This window comes from Chrysochloris asiatica, unplaced genomic scaffold, assembly GCF_000296735.1.
Source record: "Chrysochloris asiatica unplaced genomic scaffold, ChrAsi1.0 scaffold00049, whole genome shotgun sequence".
Taxonomy (NCBI): Eukaryota; Metazoa; Chordata; class Mammalia; order Afrosoricida; family Chrysochloridae; genus Chrysochloris; species Chrysochloris asiatica.
The window spans coordinates 5,728,060-5,746,414 of record NW_006408567.1 but is presented as its reverse complement, the minus strand read 5'-3'; the positions used below and the strand labels follow the sequence as shown (position 1 = coordinate 5,746,414).

Genomic DNA, 18,355 nt, shown 5'->3' with positions numbered 1-18,355 from the left:
TGGTTGATCTGAACAAATTGAAGTCTGACAATTTCAATCATTTCTCCATTTACTTTGATGTTAACTGTTGTTCCGGTGTGAGGATTTTCAATTAAGTGTTCTGCAATTGCAGTGTTGGACATAGCTTGTCATGATTCACACAGTAGGAAGCCTTTGCACAGGAAATAAAGCACAGGCAAACATCTTTCTGGTATTCTCTGCTTTCAGCCAAGATCCATCCGATGTCAGCAATGATATCCCTCATTCTACATCCTCTTCTGGAATCCAGCTTGAACATCTAGAAGTTCTCTGGCAATGTATAGTTGCAGACATTTTTGTATAATCTTTAGCAAAATTTTACTTGCATATGATATTTATGACATTGTCCAATGATTTCCACATTCCTTTGGGCACAAATATGGATCTCTTCCAAGTCAGTTAGCCTTGTAGTTGTCTTCCAAATTTCTTGGCATAGATGAGTGTCTCCAGTGCTGCATTAGTTTGTTGAAAGATTTCAATTTGTATTCCATCAAATTCCAGTGTCTTGTTCTTTGCCAATGCCTTCAAAGCATCTTAGACTTCTTCCTTTAGGATCATTGGCTCTTGGTTTATGCTACCTCTTGAAATTGTTGAGCATTGACCATTTATTCTTGGTATAGTGACTGTGTATTCCCTCCAACTTCTTTTGATGCTTTCTTAATCATTCAATAATTTGCCTATAGAGTCCTTCAATACCACAAGTTGAGGTTTGAATTTTTTTGTCTATTCTCTCAGTTGAGTAATGCTGAGTGTGTTCTTCCATTTTTGTTCTCTAACTCCAGTTATTTGTACATTTCACTATAATATTTGACTTTGTCTTTTTGAGCTGACAGTTGACTTTTTTTTTTTTAAGTTTTTATGGTGAATTGAGTGAAAATTTATATGGCAGATCATGAGTTTTTACATTAAAAAAATCATGAACTTTGTCTCATTACAATGATTATAATCCCCTCCATGTACCATCAGTTAACAGTGTTTCTCTCTATTCATTTTAGCTCTTTATAAAAAGCAAACAAACACTCATGCATTATAATAATTTGCACAATTAAAGGGCATATTCTGCAAGTCTAACTCCTGGCCACCAGCTCTCAGTCCCTTGCTTCCCATGAATCTAGAGTCCTCAGCTGTTCCCGGTCTCCATGTCTTCATCTCTGCCTCCATCTCTGGTGTTGCTGCTTTTCTCGATAAGGTCATGCATTCTGCTATGGTCCTAGGGTCTTTTGTTTCTGGATTATAAGATTAACTACTCCCCCATTTTTGTTACAAAACTTATACCTTTACAATTGTGACAGTTGCAATTAGTCATGATAACCATTACTCACTTAAAAAAAAAAAAAAAGTTTTCATTGTGGATTGAATGAAAGTTTACAAGGTAAATCATCAGTTTTGCATTCAACAAATCATACACCTTGTTTCATTACAATGATTATAATACCTTCCATGTACCATCCGTTAACAGTATTTCTCTCTATTCACTTTAGCTCCTTTTTTTTTTTTTTTTTTTTTTAAACACTCAGGCATATATGATAATTTACACCACCAAACGGCACATTCTGCAAGTCTGCCTCCTGGCTGCCAGCACTTAGTCCCTCTCTTTCCATGAATCTAGAGTCCTCAGCTGTTCCCTCTCCATGTCCCCATCTCTGCCTCCATATCTGGTATCTCTACTTCTCTAGATAAGATGCTATTCTCCCTTGATGTTCCTAGAATCCTTAGTTTTGGAACTGTAGGATTAACTACTCCCCATTTTTGTTACAAATCTTCTACTATTACAATTGTGTCATGATAAAAATTACTCACTATTGAATCATAAGAATCTTATCCCCATCTCTTTTAACCAGACCCATCTAGACAACATGAAAACTATTCAGCGGGGACCCTGTCTTTTACCACACACTGTTAAACTAAGCACCCCCTTGAAATCTTGTAAGCCAGTCACTTGGTGCCTTTATCGCCCTCTCACTTTAGGTAGCCAATGTCTATGCCCATCCTTATCTGCCCTGTATACAGAGGGGGTAGCAATGAATACTTTACTCCTTCCCTCTCTGTTGGTATTTATAGTTACTACCTCCATGAGTATAGGTAAAGTTCATCAAATTATAGCAATTTACCCTCATTTTCTTTATCAAAAATCGTTTTTTTTCTTTTTTTCTTTTAATCTTCCTCTGGTCGAGTTCTGATTATCAAGCCATCCAGGCTAAGTCAAATGGATATTATCTGCAACTTTGGGTGTTCTTGTGCACCTCCTCTCATTCTATGTTAGCTGGATGTTTCACTCTCAGCTCTATCCCTTTGTAACTATGTCCTTGTCCATGGGCTCAGGTTTCCCCAGGTCTCACCACACTTTTGACCAACCAACCCTTCCTGTTTTCTCTCACATTTCCAGGTCAATGGGAGTTTATTAATTGTCATTGAACTCAGCCCATTTCTTCATTGCTGTCTTTCCCCTTCTTCCACTCACAAGTAGGCCAATGTGGTTGTCAGCAAGCTTACATGGCTGCTCATATGTTCCCTTTGAGTTTCAGTCTTGGGAGGGTGGGGGGGTTCCTGAAGGAACTTGATTGCTTGACTTGATGGCTTCCCAGTGAACAACTTGCTTATTCTTGTATAGCCAGTCATACTGCCATTTTTGTTTTGTTTTTTTCCTGATGCTCTTTGTTTGAAAATGTATCTTGTGTTGCTCTAGCTATTCCAGGCTGGTCTACTTGTCCTTTCTAGTGGAGATGTCCCACCTCAGAAGGTTCTGGATGGGGCTCAGGATTCCACTTAAGGTCGTATACACTGCAAAGGCTCCGCAAGAGACTTATTTCATTGAGCAAGTTCTAGAACCCCTTTAAGGTATTCCAATCAGTTATAGACTAAAGATGGGCTTACAAGCTTCCTGTAATCATGTTTCACGCCATTCCTTTCTATCCAACTCAAGTGTTCATTTTACAATAGTAGGCAAGGGAAACCAATATACATAATACAATCAAACATCTTAGTATTATTTCCCCTTTTCAGACTATGCCTAGATCCCTGTATTACAGAGCCCTGTTGTTCCAAGGTTGAGCATACATCACTATTTACCTCTGTCCAATTTAGCCCATGCAAACCTGTCTCAATGTTCCTGTACAAACCTTGTTCTTCCATCCCCTCCCCCTTCTTGTGTATTGTGCCCCCTAACACCTTAACTATGATGTCTCATCCCCCATCTGTGCTCTACCTTCCTGTTGACATTTTCTGTTCAACTCTTGTACCTACTCACTTCTTCATTTGCTTTAGAATCTCTACACTGGAGAACATGATTTAGAGTCTCTTCTGGCACCCATTTTGTTCTTTTCTTTCTTTCTTCCTGTATGATGTTCTTGTTGTCATCCTACTACTCTTCTGGTATTTGGTCTTGGAGTGTCTGTTGAATCAAATTTGTTCTTTAGATTATCTTTAAATTCAGGTAGAATATTTTGGCTCTTGTGAACTTTTTTTAAGATTTTCTTGATCTTCAGTCTGAATTTCTATATGAGCAATTGAAGGTCTGTTCCACAGTCTGCCCCTGGCCTTGTTTTGGCTGATGATATGGAGTTTTCTAAACTCCCTTTCCACAGATGTTGTCAATTTGATTTCTGTGTATTCCACTTAGTGAGGTCTATGTGTCTAGTTGTCCTTTATGTTGTTAAAAAAAAAAAATGGTATTTTAATTTAGAAGTCGGAGTTCTTGCAAAATTCTATCATGTGATCTCCAGCATTGTTTCTTTCACCAATGCCATGCTTTCCAACCATTGATCTTTCACCTTTGTTCCCAATCTTTGCATTCCAATTGCCAATAATTATCAATACATCTTGATTGCATGTTTGATCAATTTCAGATTAACAAATGTAGAATTATTTTTTAATCATGATTGCCTTCAGTGGTTGGTGTGTACATTTGAATGATAGTGGCATTAACTAGTCTTCTTTGTAGGTGTATGGATATTATCCTATCATAGACATCATTGTACTTCATGTCAGAGCTTAATATGTTCTTTTTGATGGTGAATGCAATTCCATTCCTCTTCAATTTGCCATTTCTGGCACTGTAAGCCATGTAATTGTCAGATTCAAAATGGCCAATACCAGTCCATTTCAGCTCACTAATGCTTAGGACATCAGTTTTTATGCATTTCATTTCATTTTTGACAATTTCCAATTTTCCTAGATTCATACTTCATACATTCCATGTTCTGATTATTAGTGGAGGCTTATAGTTGTTTCTCTTTATTTTGAGTTGTAACTCATCAGCAAATGAAGATTCTGAGGACTCTATTCCATTCACATCATCACGGTCAACTCTACTTTAAGGAGGCAGCTCTGCCCCAGTCTAATGCCTTCCAACCCGAGGTTCTCATTTTCTGGCACTGTATCTGAAAATATTCTGGTGCTCTTCATCATGTTAGAATAGTCAATAATCTGATGCTGACAGTGTTTCACTACTATTCATAAGGTTTTCAGTGACTAAACATTCGAAAGTAGTCCACCTCTCTTTCTTCTTAGTCTGTCGTAGTCTGGAAGCTCAGCTGAAACCTGTCTACTGTGGGTGACCCTGCTGGCATTTAAAATATCAGTGGTATAGCTTCCATAATCACAGCAACTCACAAGCCACCACAGTATGACAAACTGAAAGACACATGGTGGGCCCTGCAAATAGTTGGTATAAATTGGGATCTACTCAGTGGCAGTGGGTTTTTCAGATGCTCTTATATATAGTCAAGTATTTTAAATGAAAAGCAATAATTAAAAAGTTATCAACATTAAATATTATTTTTAAACGATAAGTTCATGAAATTTCAAGGGGAGGGTAGATATACATCAATTATAGATTTAAAGAGACATTGAATATTAGTGGATAAATAAGGACAGTGGCATTACTAGGGTGGGTGTCACCCAGTGTGGTAACTCATGATGTCACATCTCCATTTGGGGCAAGACCAGCCTGCTGATCCCTGGGTAGGCAGGTGGCAGACTCTGCTCCACTCCCACACAGACTCAAGCATTGTGCAACAAGGCCATATCCCCTCTCCCATTGGCTAAAGCAGAGACCTTCCTGTACTCCCAGTATTGGGCACCACAGCCAGTCTGCCCATACTTTGACAGGGAGGGGTGATAGAAGGAGCACATAGGGGAATGGGAATGATTGGCAACAAATTACCTCACTAGTGGCCTCACAGCCTTATTTGCCTCTCTCATTGGAACACCATTTCTCATCTGCCAGTCATATGGACATTTTGGTGTTGCTTCACTCCGACCATGTCAGAGGGTGAGGTACCCATCAAGCCATTGTGAAAGCACTTAGAATGAGGAATTAGTCAGAATAATAATAAGGAATTCATAGAAGAATGAAATTGAAAGCTTTGTCACAGAAATTAAAGAAAGTTATACAAAAAAAGAGAATGCATGAAGAGGCATCAATGTCAAATATACCCAGGATAGTTCAGGGAAATTAAAAAAAAAAAAAAAAGACAAGAAGATTTTCCAAATTTGACTACCTGTAAATCACTGACTTTGTGACTATGCCCTTACCACCATTGAGAAAAGACCTTGAATTCTGGGAATGATCATTAACTAAGATCATGGAATGCAAATTAAAAAGAAAAGCAATCTGAGGTTATGTAATTACAGGACTGCTGGAACCTATCAACTAGATTAAACCATTTTAATTAGGACACTAGCCTGACCTTTTAAGAGGCTATAATCATTTCTCATCTTGGAAACTTTTGTTGTAAAGAATGCAAACTCGTCAAAAATAATAATTATTATTAGAACTGATCAATGAGAGTCTGGACCCTTTTGTAATAAGCAAATAAAAAAATTAAAGAATTTGTAGACTTTAAAGTATTCTATTGCATGTTAACAAGATCATTTTGACAGGGTTATTTGCCACACCCACTACTGAGAGTATAAAAGTATTCTGGTTAGTGAGTGATCCTAAAACTCAGTAAACTCGTCTTCAGCATCAAACCAGTCTCCAATCCCTAACACAATGAGCTACTACGGCAACTACTACGGAGGCCTTGGCTACGGAGGCTTTGGTGGTCTGGGCTATGGCTGTGGCTGTGGCTGTGGCTACAGAGGCTATGGTTATGGCTCTGGCTACGGTGGTTATGGATATGGCTGCTGGCGCCCATCTTGTTTTGGAAGATATGGATTCCCTAGCTTGTACTAAAAAGCTTGCTATCTTCAGACTTTCTATTTCCATGCTCTTGCCCATATGGGTCAATGACGTGAGCTCTTATCTTGATGTAGAGAAAGTATTTATCATTTATTGGCTTAAAGCTCCTGATGGAGTATCCTCTACCAGTTTTATTTCCTCTGAAAGGATCTGGGATCTTTTTATTGCATCAGGGTTTCACTCATTATTATTTTATCATTAACGTTTGTTATGATCATGTGTGTTTTGTCTTTTAAAAATGTTTTTAATAAATATGCTTAGCTGGAAAATCAAACATAGCTTCATTTCTATCAATTTACTTAAAGGAATTTCAAGTGGCTACCAGCTGCTCCTTGGAAACCCTGTACAGAGTCGCTATGGGCCAGAACCAACTCGAGGGCACTTAATAACAACAACAATGTGGATTTCTGTCACGATGTTAGTCTTATTTATCTGATTTGGGACTCTTAGGTGAAAACCCTATGAAGCATAGAAATACTCTTAAACACATGGGGTAGTCATTATTCCAAACTGACTCAAAAGTAATAGGTTTTGTTTATTTTTCCTCCCCACACCCCATGGTTAGCATTCTTTCTTCTGAACTGATGAATTAATCAATCAAGAAAGCACATTTGATTTATCAAATGATCACCAAATGTCTCCATGTGCTGGGCACTGTTCTAAGTATGGAGGATATAGGAAAATAATATGGACAAAACTCCTGCATACTATATTTTTGTCATTGTTATGTGCTATAGAGTAGCTTCCAACTATAGTGACCCTGCCTAGGGTTTCTGAGGAGTAGCTGGTTATCTTGAACCACTGACTTTACCCTGCATATTATATAGGTGTTATAGTTTGTTTTCAGTGTTACTTATGTGATCTTGATTTTATAAAGTCTTTCTAGACACTAGTTCAGATTGATTTATTTTTAAAAACATGTTTTGTATTTGGAGGTGTATTGTTGATGGATAATAATTTTATGATAATTAAAGAAAATTATTTTCAATTAAATACTGAGCAATGAAGGTTAATGCACTGGACTGCAAGGTCAGTTTGAACTGCAAGGTTGGTGGTTCAAGCTCACCAGGTGTTCCTCAGACAGCATTTAACAACAACATATAAAATATAATTTATACATATGTGAATGGTATGAAAAATACTATAACAAATCCTCATGTATCCAGTACAAACTTTTCAAACTTCTAATGTATTTTGTGTACGTTGTTGTTGCCAAGTGCCATTGAGTCGATTCCATCTCATAGCGACCATTTGTAGGGTTTCCAAGAAGCAACTGGTGAGTTTGAACCGATCATGAGCATGTGGTCCAGTTCTTTATCCCACAGCACCACACCAGAATTCCTTTTTTGCATATAACCAGGCTGATTTTAAGTTAAGCTATTGAGTATATGAAAATCTACTGTACTATCTTGACAAGTTAACCCATTATTTGTGTGTGTGTGTTTTCCAGACTATAGAGATAAGATTTTGTTTCTTAATTCCCAAAGGTATTGATCCTCAAAAGTAATCTTGATGACTGTCAGAATTAAAAATATTTGATTTTTTTTTTATCAATTTGTTTATCAATCCTAGGGAATTTGTTGTTTTTGTTACCTGTGACCCACTTGGCTCAGACCCATAGTGACTTTATAGAACAGAATATGTCAAGTCCTGTGCAATGCTTGTTCCTATATTTGGGAACATTGCTGTGTGCCCTGTATCAATTCATCTCATTGCAGATTTCCCTCTTTTTTCTAACCTTTTCTTTATCATGTACAATGCTCTTTCCAGTGATTGGCCCCTCCCAATGATGTGTTCAAAGTATGTTAGCAAAACTCTCTCTATTTTCCAAAGAGCATTTTGGTGCTTGCTTTGCTTTTGGTAGGTTTGCTATAGGTTCCCAGGCATTCTCTTCTTGAAAATCACCGTATGGGATGTTCTCAAGGTAAATTCAATTTCTTACATTACAATGGTGCATGATATCCATTTATAATTTCACCCTCTTTCCAGGATACATATGTTTTCATTATAGCTTTCAGGTGTGTGCACTTTGCAGAGCTTGTCACCTAAAAAAAGTTAGGACAAAGAATTTATACACCTGGAAGTATATTTATGGGGTATTTGATGTGACATGTACATCAAAAAGTTAAATAATGCACGTGTTCCTGCAGACAATTTGTGTTTATGTTTACTTTAAATCATGGTACTATTAGGTTCATACATTCCATGTTCTGATTATTAATAGATGTTTGCAGCTGTATCACCTCATTTTGACTGGTGCCCCATCAGCAAATGAATGTCCCGAAAGCTTTGCTCTATTCATATCATTATGGTCAACTTTACTTTGAGGAAGCAGCTATCCCACCCTTATATATTGACTACCTTTCTGCCTGAGGGGCACATTTTCCAGCACCATATCTGACAGTGTTCTGCTGTAATTCATAACGTATTCATCTACTGGCACTGCAACTAACAATGTTCTACAGCTATTCATAAGGATTTCAGTGACTAAATATTCATAAATAGTTTGCCATTCCTTTTTTCTAGTCTTTCTTTGTCTGGAAGGTCTGCTGAAATGTGCCCACCATGTGTGACCATGCTGGTATTTAAAATACTAGCATAGCTTTAAGCATGATAGTAATACACAAGCCACCACAGTATGATACACTGAAAGATGGATATTGACAATTTTCAATCAATCATATGGTTTACTAATCCAGGAACAACAAATTGAGAAATGATGTCACATTCCACATCAAAAATAACTTTTAAAGATATGTCTTGAAGTGCAATGTTATCTGTGATAGAATAATCAAGGAAGATCAGTTAATACCATTGTTTTTCAAATTTGCGCACCAAACTACTAAAGCTATTGATGATTAAATTGAAGAATTCTATCAGCTTCTTCAGTCTGAAATGGATCACACATGCAATCAAGATGTATTGATTCAATCAAGGTGATTCAAATGCAAAGGTTGGGAACAAGAGAAAGGATCAATAGTTACAGCCTTAGTGTTAGAAATGATGTTAGATTTCACATGATGGAATATTGAAAGACCAAGGACTTAGTAATTGCAAATACTGTTTTTAAACAATGTGAAAAGCTACTTTTTAAATAACATAAAAGGTATTGGAAAAGAATGCTAAAACCATGACAGACTGCTAGAAGAACAACCACATCTGCTGGAAGAAGTACATACAGCCAGCATGTCCATTAGAAGCTAGGATGGCCTCACTTATTCTCTCATACTTTGGGCATGTTGTCGGGAGGGACCAGTCCCTGGAGAAGGACACTGTGCTTGGCAAAGTAGATGGTCAGTAAAAAAGAGAAAAACCTCCAAGAAGATGGATTGACACAGGGACGTATGGGCTGAAATGTAACAATTGTGATGATGTCACAGGACCGGGCAGTGTGTCGTTTTATGGTGCATAGGGTCACAATTGGTTGAAAGCAACTAGATGGCATCTAACAACAGCAACAACAACTGGTCAGTTTGCTTTTTATTTTGTTTTTTTGTTAACAATGTTTTGTCTATAATATTATTATTCAATGGCCTTTTTGATACTCTTTGGGAAAACTAGGCTTCAGACAAACTGACAAATCTTTTGCTATAAATAAATACAATTTTTAGTATTGAAAGGAAAACTCACAAAAGAGTTTGTTGTTTCTCAATCAGGTTTTGGTTGTTAGGTACCACTGAGTTAGTTCCTATTCATAGTGACCATATGCACAACAGAAGGAAACATTGACCAGTTCTGAACCATCTTCACAATTGTTCTTGTGTTTAAGCCTATTGTTGCTGCCACTGTGTCAATTCATCTCATTCAGGGTAAAGTCTTCCCCTTTATAGCTGACCTGTGACTAGCCCTTCTAGTATGAGAGATGTCTTACTCTCCTTTCTTCTATGGAACCTTCTTACCATACTTTTCCCCAGACAGATTAGTTTGTTCTTCTGGCATTCATTGGTACTTTGTATATCAAATGTATAGATTCTTCTAGGGACTTCCTTACTCATTGTTCAACTTTTACATGCATATGAGGTGACTGAAAATACCTTGGTTTAGCTCAGACATATCTTCAAAGTGACATTTTTGCTCTTTAATACTTTCAAGAAGTCTTTTGCAGCAGAGATTCCTAATACAATGCATTGATGTTTTGACTACTGCTTCCAGAAGTAGTGACTTCAGTTTAAAGCAAAATGAAGTTTTTGACAGCTTCAATAATTTCTCCAATTATTATACTGTTTGTTAGCCCAGTTGTATTTATATTTCCTATACAGCGAGGGGCAATCCATCCCAAAGGCTGTGGTCTTTGATCTTCATAGTAAGTACTCCTTGTCCTTTTCATTTCTAGCAATCAAGGTTGTGTCATTTGTGTATCACAAACCTGATGCCACTTTCTTCTTCATATAATCCACTTTCTCAGAGTTTTGCTCAGCATGCACACTGAGTAAGTATGGTGAAAAGATACAACCCTAGTGCACACTTTCCTTTATTTTAAACCATTCAGTACCCCATTACTCTTTTTGAATGTCTACCTCCTAACCTATATACGGATTCCTCATGACCACAACTAAATGTGGAATTTCCATTATTCACAATATCAACCATAGATTGTTTTAATCCTAGCAGTGGATTGCCTTTGTGTTTTCTGCAAAACACAAGTAAAAATCCTTCTAGCATCGTCTGCTTCAGTCAAGATCCATCTGACATCAGAAATGATATCCATCCTTCTGCTTTCTCTTCTGAATCCTATCTGTCTGGGTGGGTCTGATGAAAGGAGATGGAGATAGCATTCATGTGGCACAATAGTGAATAAATGTTATCAGGACTGACTGTGAGGGTTGGAAATGTAAAGGTAGACGGTGTAACAAAACAAGGGGAGTGATTGACTTTGCAGTCCAGGAGCAGAGGTCCCTGGGACCATCAAGGGGGAAGAGGGGAGTGCAGGACCCTGTGGAGTCCATCTCTCACAGGGTCATGAGACTGGAGAGGAGGAGTGGAATCAGCAAAAGTGAAAGTAGTCGAGGAGTCTCCACTTAGTTGGCTGATGGAGCTCACTCTGCCCCGGCTCAGCAAGTCTTTATTTATACTTAAAGTTACACAATGTGTAATGATTTGATACTTTGATTTTTCCCTTGAATTATTACACATTTTTAATCAACATTCTTTCACCCTGTGATTATAAAACCTTAACAAAAGTATTTCTATAATGTCCCACCTGACCTTTCCATATCCTGTTCATTTTCTGACCATTAAGTATTTTTCTTCTGACATCATCTCCTTTTCTACGTAAGTGATAGGTTATTTTTCCCATTCCCACTAAAAGATCAAGTTAAACCTTACACAAATCATTTCCACCTCCCAGACCCCTGATTACATCTTCTTACTAATATAAGTTTCTATCGACTTAATCATCATTGCCTACACTACTTTATAGTTTCTACTAGCTAATTATCAATCTTCTAGCCTACTTAAGGTACTGCTGTTTTCTATAGCAAAAGCATTACTAACATTTATTTATTTTGTTTTTCTAAAGTATTCATTAAATTACTTAACCACAGTGTCCCTACATTTCTTTCTTTTGGGGCCATGAGGCATGTTAAAGGGCCCAACCTGGTTAATTGCTGCAGGAAAGGTAGATTATTAAAATTTGACCACCTCTCACTTATTTTCACCATTCTCTGCACAATTACGTAGGTTCCTGTATATGGGTTTCTGGGTTCTGGCCGATAATTGACTTAGGTGAGGTCTATAAGGGTCTGTCAGCTTTACTTTAGTTTTTTATCTGCTTCTGTGATCTCATAAATGCAGCTGCTTTGTACAGCAACAGGGGATCGGCTTTCAGCAGGACCCTACCCAGAGAAACAGTGATGCCAGAGATGGAGGCAGGGACGATGACATGGAAAGATGGCTTGGCTGGGGACTCTAGACCTAGAGAGGGAGAGGGGCTGTATGCTGATGACCAGGGGGAAGGTTTGCAGAGTATATCCTTTGGTTGATTGATGATACATGGAGGGGATTGTAACCATGGCAATGAAAAGATATATGCTAGGATGAATCTAAGGCTAATGTTCTCCCATGTAAATTATCACATAATTCACAATAAAACATTACAAAAAAGTAAATTAGTAGAGAATTTTAACTTTGCAGGTATATTGATTGATACATGTAAGCTGAAGACCAAAGAAGAATTGTGCCTTTGAATTATGGTGTTGGCAATGAATATACTATAGACTTCCAGAAAAACGAACAAATGCGTATTGGAGGAAATACAATCAGAGTACTCTTTTTATCAGCTGGATGTGAAGCTTATATTTTGACTTTTGAGTATTTATTTTAATTTTCTTCAACTTCAGCTTGAAATTCCTATGGGCAATTGATACCCTACTCCTTTGTTGATTCCTGATTGATGATATTGACCTAATATGGCATGTCTTTTCACAGAATATACAGTCAATTTGACTCCTGTGTATTCCATTTGGTAAGGCCACATACACAGTTGTTTTTTGTATTAAGAACAAAAATACTTGCAAAAAATAAGTCATTCATCTTGTGAAATTATATCATGGGATTGCCAGCATCGTTTCTATAACCAAGACCATGATACCAATCCTTCCTCCTTGTTCCAAGCTTTCACATCCAATGATCAGTAATTATCAGTGCATCTTGATTGCATGTTTGATCAATTTCAGACTGAAAAAACTGGTAGAATTGTTCAGTTTTATCATCCATGGCTTTAGTGGTGATTGATGTACAAATTTTAATATTAGTGATATTAACTGGTCTTCCTTGCAGATGTTTAGATATTATCCCATCACACACAGCATTGTACTTTGAGACTGATCTTGAAAAGCTCTTTTTGACAGTGAATGCGACACCATTCCTCTTAAGTTTGTCTCTCTATATATAGTAAACCATATAAATGATTGATTAAAAATGGCCAATAACATTACATTTTAGCTCATGAATGCCTATGATCTTTATATATTCATTTTCTGATGATTTGAAATTTTCATACATCATACATCCTACTTTCTGATTATTAATGGAAGTTTGCTTCTGTTTCTTCTCATTTTGAGCTGTTCCCTAACAGCAAATGAAGGTTCCAAAAACTTTGCTCCGTTCATGTCATTAGAGTAAACTCTACATTACCATCAGTAACTAAAAATATTGCTTAAAATATATATGTATAACAAGTATTTTTAGAACCCTCTAGACCCTGAAGAATTCATAGTATTTCTTAAATACTAAATAAGTGTGCCAAACTGTTGTGTAAAAAAAAAAAAAATGTTCATTTTTTATTGAGAAAATAAAGTAGATCCAATATTAGCCATCAGAGTTTATTATATGGATTGAAGACATGCTCATATAAATCAGATTTGTTATTTTCCATATCAATTAGTGAATATAGATGAATGATTTGGACTCAGTGTTTGTCTATGGAATTGTACTGGCTTTGAGGTATATATATATATATATATATATAATATTCTCCTTTCAGTTAATATAATGCCAAATATGAGGGGCATTCAAACATTTGTGGAAAAATACATTATATTTCAACTCCATATTTCCATGAACTTTTTGAAGTTACCATACACAAAGCAAGTAGCTCTGGTAGCATAGTGGTTACGAATCAGGCTGCAAACCGCAAGGTCAGCAGTTTGAAACTACCAGAAGGAAAATGAGGCTTTCTGCTCCTGTAAAGATTTACAGCCTTGGAAACCCTGTTCAGGGTCACTATGGGTCGGAACCAACTCGATGGCACTTAACGACAACAACAATACACAAAGCAGATATTCAATGAATATTTTCTGAAAGAAAAATAAGAATAGAATGGTATAATAGATATTTGTGCTCCAAAGAAGTAATTAAGTAGACCTGATTTGGACCTTTAAATAAGGAGCTCTGGTAGCGAAGTGGTTACGAATCGGGCTGCGAACCTTAAGGTCAGCGGTTCGAAACTACCAGCCGCTCCACGGGAGAAAGATGAGGCTTTCTACTCCCGTAAAGATTTATACCCTTGGAAACCCTGTACAGGGTCGCTATGGGTCGGAACCGACTCGACAGCACTTAACAACAAGAACAACAATGTACTGACTTAAAAATCATCTTAATCATGATATTGACAATTGTCTTTTCAAATCTATTTAGGAAATTTAATTATGCTTCTAAGTACTAAATTACTAATTCTTAAAAATATTATTATTGATACTTCCTTTCCAATAATTTGATTTATAATCTAAAGTCTGTTATTTTTCAACAGGATCTTAAGTAAATACCTTGGTAGTGGTAGTGATTGTGTGTCATGGAGTCATTTCCGACTCACAGTGACCCTGCACAAGGTTTCTGAGGCTATAAATCTTTACAAGAGCAGAAAGCCTCATCTTTCTACCCCACGATGGGTGCTAGTTTTAAACTGATGACCTTGATGTCAACAGCCCAACACATAACCACTATGTTGCCAGAGCTCCTTATCTTAGCCTTTCCTAATTGACTGTGAACTTGTATAATTCTGATTCCAAAGTCAAACTACATATATAGAATAATGAAAACATAGGATTTTTTTACCCAAACTCAGAGAATGGTATTGACAGAACCAGAGGATGGTATGTACGTGAAGGTGTTTACAAGTTATTGATTTATTCATAAATTTATCAGTTTTGCAAAGGCCTATACTATTCAGAAAAATACATAGCTTAAAAAAAATTGAGTGTTATCTTTCAATGTAATTTTGTTACCTTAAAAAATGGCAATTGTGATCTCCTTCTTAATTTCCTAGCAAGTCAAAGAAAAACACTCAATTTGCATGTGCTTCACCTTATGTTAAACCCTGTGTCTGAAAGTTCCTCCAGGAGTTGTGTAATTGGCATCTTATGAGAACATTTCACAATGAAGGCATAAAAAGGTCAGCATTGCTTAAGGAATTAAAACTTTATGGTATTGACACTATCATTTAAAGAGATATGAAGATTCATTGCATTTATGAAATAATTGATGCATAATTTACATTTGTATTTCATGGTTTGAATGTAAAAAGATTGTTATTTTGTATTATTTTTTTAGTCCTAATGATTTATATCTGCTAAATAATTCAATTTAGGTCTTGATGTAATTTACAGCTGGGATTCTACCTTTGGACAACAAGGAAAGGAGAACTAGTTATCTTAGTGACACAGAAATCCTTTCATTGATTTAATATTGTTTAACTAAAATAAATCCACTAGGTCTCAGACAAGTAGCACACAATGGTAAATAAATACACCATTCCAGTTACATAATCCTAAGGAATCAAAACAAAGACTTGAGGAAAGTTTTTTGTTTGGTTTGGTTTTTCCCCTTTATTAATAATCTTGGAAAACCAGGGTTTAGTATCAATAAGAAAAATGTGGTAATAATCAGTCAATTAAATCCTATATGGACATTCTTTGCTAAATTCACCTCAAGTTCTTGCAAAAGAATTATTAAATTGAGTGTTTTTCAAAAAAAAAAAACAACAATATCCTCCATTTCTTTTGTTTTGTTTTTTGAAAGTTGATGAGAGCCACATATTTAAACAATTAAATATCAGTAAGAGAAAATAATTTTTTTTCAAAAATCTAGTGAATAAAATGACAAATTAGCAGATACTGGAATACTGAACAAGTATCACCATCCTTTTTAACCTTATGAGCACATCAGCTATAATACCAGGATATTTACTTCATTCAATATTTTTCATTGACAGAGTGATTTAAAATAAGTTTATTATATTTGATAAAGAATCAGAAACCAAATAAAAAGGTGTAAAGGAAGAAGATCAATTCCAGATGACAAGGTCAGTGTTGATAGAAACTATGAAACCTAGAATGATACTTTCATATCAGGTAGTCATATAATGTGTGGATTTTGAATACCACAGTTATTGTCAACATATATAAAGTACATTTCAATGGAATCTGTAACAAAATAAAGAATCTTAAATTTGATAATAAAGAAACTAATGAAACTATTAAAGACAAAAGATATTAATGTATTTCGTGGCATTGAGGACATGGAATGAGGATCCCAACTACGGTTTTTATTCTAACACCTTTATTTGAGGTATATAAGAATCTTTAAACAAATAATGGCATTCACACTAGGGAATTACACCTTCATCCCTAGCCAAATTTCCCAGTTCCTGACACCAGGATGGCCTGGTCTATTATGGGTTATGGCTATGGTCCAGGCTAATGTTGTGATTGTGTTGATTTTAGAGGCTTGGAATATGGCTATGGAGATTAGACACATGGCTGCTGACACTCATATGGTTATGAAGAATATACATATGTTGGATTCTATTTAAAAAGGGAAGAGGATTATTGCTTTGGGATATTGAAATCCTAATATCACTCAACTGTTAGTTCATTACATTTCTCTATTTCCATCAAAATCCAGATACACCTGTTAGTATGGGGCTGCACTGAAATGTAACTACTAGACTGCAAGATCAATTTGAATTGTAAGGTGGCAGTTCAAACTCACCAGCAGCTCCTCACAAAACCATTGCAGGGTAGTTATGAGTTGGAATCACCTCAATGGCACTTAACAGCAACAACAAATGTAAAATGCCAGAATTCACATTGAAGCATTTAAGTTGACCTGCAGCAGCACTTTGTTCCATGAAGCAATGGGGTATTTTACAGACTGGCTCAGCTTAGTTTCTCTGTAGATATTTTTTAATGAAATTGTTTAATTTGAATGATGAAGTAGATATAATTTCCTACAACTTATCTCATGTTAATGTTGCTAACTTTTAAGTTCTATGAACTTATCACTCTAACTTAGAAATAATTCAAGTATGATCTTTTAAAAGAATTTTGTTTTATATTTGTATTAAAAAGATACTCGCAACATTAAGTTTACAAATTAAATTGTACTCTTTTTGATAATATTTATTTTACATTTAAAAAATCAGCCTTCCAGGGGAAGTAATTAGTTTTTCTTAATAACTTGAAAGGCTAACATTTCTTCATAAAGTAAACAAGAAAGCTTCTAGATATTAGACATTAGCTGTCAAGGGGGCATTGAAATAACTAATGGGAAACACTGATTTAAAAATATGTATATAGTACTAGAATATTTTATTAGTTATTCAGTATAATGTGTGACAGTGAATTGTGTTTTTGTTGTTGTCCTTGTTGTCTCTTGTAATACCAAACAGAAGAGAGATCAAAATGAGAGCAATTATTATCCTTTCATTAAGTCCCTGAAAATGTGCACACTGTTGAAGGTGATTGAACTATGTGGAAGCTGTTTGCAAATGTTTCTGAGGTCAGCCTTCATTGAAACTGGAGTAAATTGCCTCCTAGAATCATGCTTAGCACAAAATATGAATTCAATAAACATTTTTGAGAAAACTAAAAGTGATTAATGAGAAAGGGAAAAAAAATCTATTTTCAACTGAATATATATGTCAAGTATTTTCAAGGTGCTTTTTTATTTGTTTTCTCATTTAGTTTTCATAATCCTCCTATACATTGGAAATAAACTTGTTTGCCATTCATCCACACTACAACCTTCTTTACCCCGTTCTTATACCAACTGTCCCTCCCATAGCACTCTGTTTCACATCTGGGTTCGACAATCCATTGCAATTACCATACAGAACTCATAACAATACTCAGGATCCTGGGACTTATTAGGGAGGTGAACAAGGTACAATTAAGTATCAAAATCAGCTCAGTACACAGCAGTTCTCCATTCAGGAGTACCTGTTGTCTACCATACTGCAGGCACACTTCACTCTCTTTTTCAGACTCTCAGCTTTGCTGTCCCTTGGCCACTGCCCTGCTGGAACACGTGCTACAAAGTTCTTTTAGCTAGTCTGTGAATGCCTAAAAGGCACATTCTTGAAGCTAGTGTCCTGCTCGCACGCACTCAACTTTAGTCAGTCCATAGGCCTAGAGCCTGAAGCTGCTTTGCTCTCCATGCTGGCTTGCCTGCCTTCTCATGCTCTTTTTCTTGATGGTCCTGGAATCTTCCTTATCTACTGCTGAGATGGCTCTTGTTAAACCTAGCTGGAGGGCAAAACTAACCAAACCCAGCCTTTGTTGTTGTTGTCAGGTGCCATCGAGGCGGAACCGACTCATAGCGACCCCATGCACAGCAGAATGAAACAATGTCCGATCCTGGGCCAACCTCACCACC

The 18,355-nt window shown here is 36.3% G+C and overlaps 1 pseudogene; it reads left to right on the top strand.

Annotated features, from left to right (window-relative positions):
• Nucleotides 1-6,013: 6,013 nt before the first annotated feature.
• Nucleotides 6,014-18,355, top strand: part of LOC102824717 — an 18,055-nt pseudogene continuing 5,713 nt past the window's right edge.